Source organism: Schistocerca piceifrons, chromosome 10 (assembly GCF_021461385.2).
Source record: "Schistocerca piceifrons isolate TAMUIC-IGC-003096 chromosome 10, iqSchPice1.1, whole genome shotgun sequence".
NCBI classification, from domain to species: domain Eukaryota; kingdom Metazoa; phylum Arthropoda; class Insecta; order Orthoptera; family Acrididae; genus Schistocerca; species Schistocerca piceifrons.
Genome location: NC_060147.1, coordinates 77991020 through 77996612, shown reverse-complemented (window position 1 = coordinate 77996612; position 5593 = coordinate 77991020). Strand labels below are relative to the sequence as shown.

Below are 5593 nucleotides of genomic sequence, written 5' to 3'. Positions count from 1 at the left end.
GGCTAACAATCCCATCTTCAGACCTAAGATACAGAACAGATTTTTCCGATGTTAGCAAAATACAAATGCTTACAGAATGCACATAATATTGTAGTGGAGTTTAAAAGTATACACAAGAAATAATTACGAAATACATTCCATGATTCATCGTTAATTAATGGCGGTGTCATTAAGGCTTCACATATAGTTGAAATTCCTTCTTAAAATGACAACATCCATACTTGACACAACCAGAAATAGCTTTTCATCGTTCGTATTCAGTGTAATTGTACGATGGTGATAAAACGGAAGGGTTATGTCGTTGCAGTTCAGTAAGTGACACGATCATGAAATGATGTAAATACTGATTGTGTCACTTACTGACAAGGGAAATGCAACATCCCACCCCTCTCAGATTTAGTGGTAAGATGGCCTACTGTATAGCCCGTCAAAAACTGAACACAGAGCAAGTACGAAAACAGGAAGAACGTGTACTAAACTGTGAAAAAAAGCAAAATAGAAACTGTGAACGGGCCAAACTCAGAAAGTGGAATATTGAGCGCATATCAACATCCACGGCGCCGACGTTAAGTTCTCACGGTGCTGGTCTGTGAAACAGAAGAAAACGGTTGAAATGGCTCTGAGCACTATGGGACTTACCAGCTGAGGTCATCAGTCCCCTAGAACTTAGAACTACTTAGACCTAACTAACCTAAGAACATCACACACATCCATCCCCGAAGCAGGATTCGAACCTGCGACCGTAACTGTCGGGCGGTTCCAGCCTGAAGCGCCTAGAACCGCTCGGCCACACCGGCCGCCTATTGTTAATTTGTTTTTATCATTGATCGTGGTTTCCATAGCTGTGGAAACCCATAATACAATGACACCAACACCATTACTGGCCATTAAAATTTCTACACCAAGAAGAAATGCAGCTGATAAACGGGTATTCATTGGACAAATATACTAGAACTGACATGTGATTACATTTTCACGCAGTTTGGGTGCGTAGATCCTGAGAAATCAGTACCCAGAACAACCACCACTGGCCGTAATAACGGCCTTGATACACCTGGGCATTGAGTCAAACAGAACTTGGATGGCGTGTACAGGTACAGCTCCCCATGCAGTTTCAACACAATACCATAATTCATCAAGAGTAGTGACTGGCGTATTGTGACTAGCCAGTTGCTCGGCTACCATTGACCAGACGTTTTCAATTGGTGAGAGATCTGGAGAATGTGCTGGCCAGGGCAGCAGTCGAACATTTTCTGTATGCAGGAAGCCAGTACAGGACGTGCAACATGCGGTCGTGCATTATCCTGCTGAAATGTAGGGTTTCGCAGGGATCGAATGAAGGATAGGGCCACGGGTCGTAACACATCTGAAATGTAACGTCCACTGTTCAAAGTGCCGTCAATGAGAACAAGAGGTGACCGTGACGTGTAACCAATGACACCCCATATCATCACGCCGGGTGATATGCCCGTATGGGATGACGAATACACGCTTCTAATGTGCGTTCACCGCGATGTCGCCATACGCGGATGGGGCCATCACGATGCTGTAAACAGAACCTGGATTCATCCGAAAAAATGACGTTTTGCCATTCGTGCACCCAGGTTCGTCTTTGAGTACACCATCGCAGACGCTCCTGTGTGTGATGCAGCGTCAAGGGTAACCGCAGCCGTGGTCTCCGAGCTGATAGTCCATGATGCTGCAAACGTCGTCAAACTGTTCGTGCAGATGGTTGTCGTCTTGCAAACGTCCCCATCTGTTGACTCTGGGATCGAGACGTAGCTGCACGATCCGTTACAGCCATGCGGATAAGATGCCTGCCATCTCGACTGCTAGTGATACGAGGCCGTTGTGATCCAGCACGGCGTTCCGTATTACCCTCCTGAACCCACCGATTCCATATTCTGCTAACAGTCATTGGATCTCGACCAAGGCGAGCAGCAATGTCGCGATACGATAAACCGCAATCGCGATAGCCTACAATCCGACCTTTATCAAAGTCTGAAACGTGATGGTACGCATTTCTCCTCCTTACACGAGGCATCACAACAACATTTCACCAGGCAACGCCGGTCAGCTGCTGTTTGTGTACGAGAAATCGGTTGGAAACTTTCCTCATGTCAGCACGTCGACGTGATGTTGGCTGTAAGAGCGCAGCAAGCAACAACCAAAGGGGTTTTCGGCCTGGAATCCGACTGACTGGAGTCAGTGAGTTTCTACTGTTTGTCTTCGTGCTTGCCAAACCCTACCTCGGTCAGTACAATTGCCGGATCTCTCCCAACTGAGGACGTTTGCAGCCTTATGGACAGGGCGTTTCAACCAGCTAGCGATTTTGAGGATTTAATGCGCCAGTTGGACAGAACTGGGCACGATATCCATCAGGACATCCAATGACTGTCAATACCAAGCCGAATAACAATGGCTAGATGTTGGCCAACGTATTATTTACTTGCTCATCTTGTGAAGCTCCTTCTCTTGAAAAATCATCCAAATTTTCTGAAACTAATCTTTGTTTGTCTGTTTATGTGCAACACATCTACGCATTACCGTCTCACTCAGTTAAATCCTTCGTGGTGCATCTTTTCTCTCTCTCTCTCTCTCTCTCTCTCTCTCTCTCTCTCTCTCTCTCTCTCTCTCTCTCTCCGAGTGCATCTCTGTTGCTGTGTTACAAGTCACATGCGTCATAGTCTAATCTAAACATAAATATGCGTTCTCATATAGCAGTATACAGGGTGGTCCATTGATCCTGACCGGGCCAAACATCTCACGAAATAAGCGTCAAACGAAAAAACTACAAAGAACGAAACTAGTCTAGTTTGAAGGGGGAAACCAGATGGCGCTATGGTTGCCCCACTAGATGGCGCTGCCATAGGTCAAATGGTTATCAAATGCGTTTTTTTTTTTTTAATGACTGGGTGTTGTGTGATGTCCTTAGGTTAGTTAGGTTTAAGTAGTTCTAAGTTCTAGGGGACTGATGACCATACATGTTAAGTCCCATAGTGCTCAGAGCCATTTGAACCATTTTTAAATAGGAAACCTCATTTTTTATTACATATTCGTGTACTACGTAAAGAAATATGAATGTTTTCAGTTGGATCACCTTTTTCGCTTTGCAATAGATGGCGCTGTAATAGTCGCAAACGTTTAAGTACGTGGTATCACGTAACATTCCGCCAGTGCGGACGGTATTTGCTTCGTGATACATTACCCGTGTTAAAATGGACCGTTTACCAATTGCGGAAAAGGTCGATGGCTATTGTGATCAAAATGCCCAACGGGCGTGTGCTATGTATGATGCTTGGTATTCTGGACGACATCATCCAAGTGTCCGGACCATTCGCCGGATAGTTACGTTATTTAAGGAAACAGGAAGTGTTCAGCCACATGTGAAACGTCAACCACGACCTGCAACAGATGGTGACGCCCAAGTAGGTGTTTTACCTGCTGTCGCGGCTAATCCGCACATCGGTAGCAGACACACTGGGCGAGATTCGGGAATCTCAAAAACGTCGTGTTGAGAGGAATGTCGTTACAAGTATTGCCAACTGCATTGACGTTGACCGACATAATTTTGAGCATTTATTGCATTAATGTGGTATTTACAGGTAATCACGCTGTAACAGCATGCGTTCTCAGAGATAATAAGTTCACGATGGTACATGTATCACATTGGAACAATCGATATAAAATGTTAAAACGTACCTACGTTCTGTATTTTAATTTAAAAAACCTACCTGTTACCAACTGTTCGTCTAAAACTGCGAGCCATATGTTTGTGACTATCACAAAGCGGAAAAAGTGGTCCAACTAAGACATTCATATTTCTTTACGTAGTACACGAATATGTAATAAAAAATGTGGATTCCTATTTAAAAAAACGTTGTTCATATCCGTTTGACCTATGGCAGCGTCATCTAGCGGGCCAACCACAGCGCCATCTGGTTTCCCCCTTCAACTTAGACAAGTTTCGTTGCTTGTAGTTTTTTCGTTTGACGCGTATGTCGTGATATATTTGGCCCGGTCACCATCAATGGACCACCCTGTATATCAGGGTTCCTTTTTTATTTCAAAAAATCCCCAAACTGGATAATGCGCTTGCAGATGGGGAAACGTTTATCGGTAGGGTTGATTGCAGCCCTCCCGGACTTCGCTGATAGTATTATCGCAGCTGCGGAAATGAAACGACGAACTCCTGGATTTCTTGGGAGTGTACGATAGTCCATGGTGCGAGTTGCTGTGCGCTGTGCCGTGATCATGGTTGTTGAAAGTTTTGAACAATACCTGCAATTTGTTATTTGCTGTACTGTACGCTGACAGAACAGACGGAATAGAATGGGATAAAGTGGAAGAACACAGACTTAACACATCGTGATAAAAGTGAACGTGTTTCATCTGAGGGTTGTCGCATTGCTCTGTGTTGTGTGCTGTACGTTATCGTTATCGGATATTACTCGTTTCTTCACTGTCGTGAAGGTGTTTTTACAGAAAGTGTAAGTAGGCTGTTTAGGTTTTCTTACTGGTAACGCCACGTAGCGCTCTGTATGAAAATCACTGGCTGTGCTGTGTGCAGTCTGTGGCTAGTTTGCATTGTTGTCAGCCATTGTAGTGTTGGGCTGTTGGCTGTTAACAGCGCGTAGCGTTGCGCAGTTGGAGGTGAGCCGCCAGCAATGGTGGATGTGGGGAGAGAGATGGCCGAGTTTTGAAATTTGTAAGACTGGATGTCATGAACTGCAATGTATATTATGAGTTTTCAACACTATTAAGGTAAATACATTGTTCTCTATCAAAATCTTTTCTAACTATGCCTATCAGTAGTTAGTGCCTTCAGTAGTTTGAATCTTTTATTTAGCTGGCAGTAGTGGCGCTCGCTGTATTGCAGTAGTTCGAGTAATGAAGATTTTTGTGAGGTAAGTGATTCATGAAAGGTAGAGGTTATTGTTAGTCCCTTTTGAAGGGATTATTGAAAGTCAGATTGCGTTGCGCTAAAAATATTGTGTGTCAGTTTAGTGTTGATCAGAATAAGTAAAGAGAGTAATGTCTGAGTACGTTCAGTTTTGCTCAGCTGTTTGAAAATCAAATAATGTAAGAGGTTTATTAGCACAGTAATTCATTAATTTTTCTAAGGGGACGTTTCAGAAGAAGTGTGACTGAGGTAAGAAACCTAATAAATCATAATTAAATTATTACTCTGTAAGGAGCAGGCAACGCCCTTGCCGCAGTGGATACACCGGTTCCCGTCAGATCACCGAAGTTAAGCTCTGTCGGGCATGGCCAGCAGTTGTATGGGTGACCATCCGGCCGCCATGCGCTGTTGCCATTTTTCGGGGTGCACTCAGCCCCGTGATGCCAATTGAGGAGCTATTCGACCGAATAGTAGCGGCTCCAGTCAAAGAAAATCATCATAGCAACTGGGAGAGCGGTGTGCTAACAGCCGACCAGTCTGGCCGAGCGGTTCTAGGCGCTTCAGTTTGGAACCGCGCGACCGCTACGGTCGCAGGTTCGAATCCTGCCTCGGGCATGGTTGTGTGTGATGTCCTTAGGTTAGTTAGGTTTTAGTTCTAAGTTCTATGGGACTGATGACCTAAGATGTTAA

At 44.6% G+C, this 5593-nt stretch overlaps 1 pseudogene; it reads left to right on the top strand.

The window, feature by feature from the left end:
* Positions 1-5200: 5200 nt before the first annotated feature.
* Positions 5201-5317, top strand: LOC124719144 (annotated as a pseudogene).
* The last annotated feature ends 276 nt before the right edge of the window (positions 5318-5593 follow it).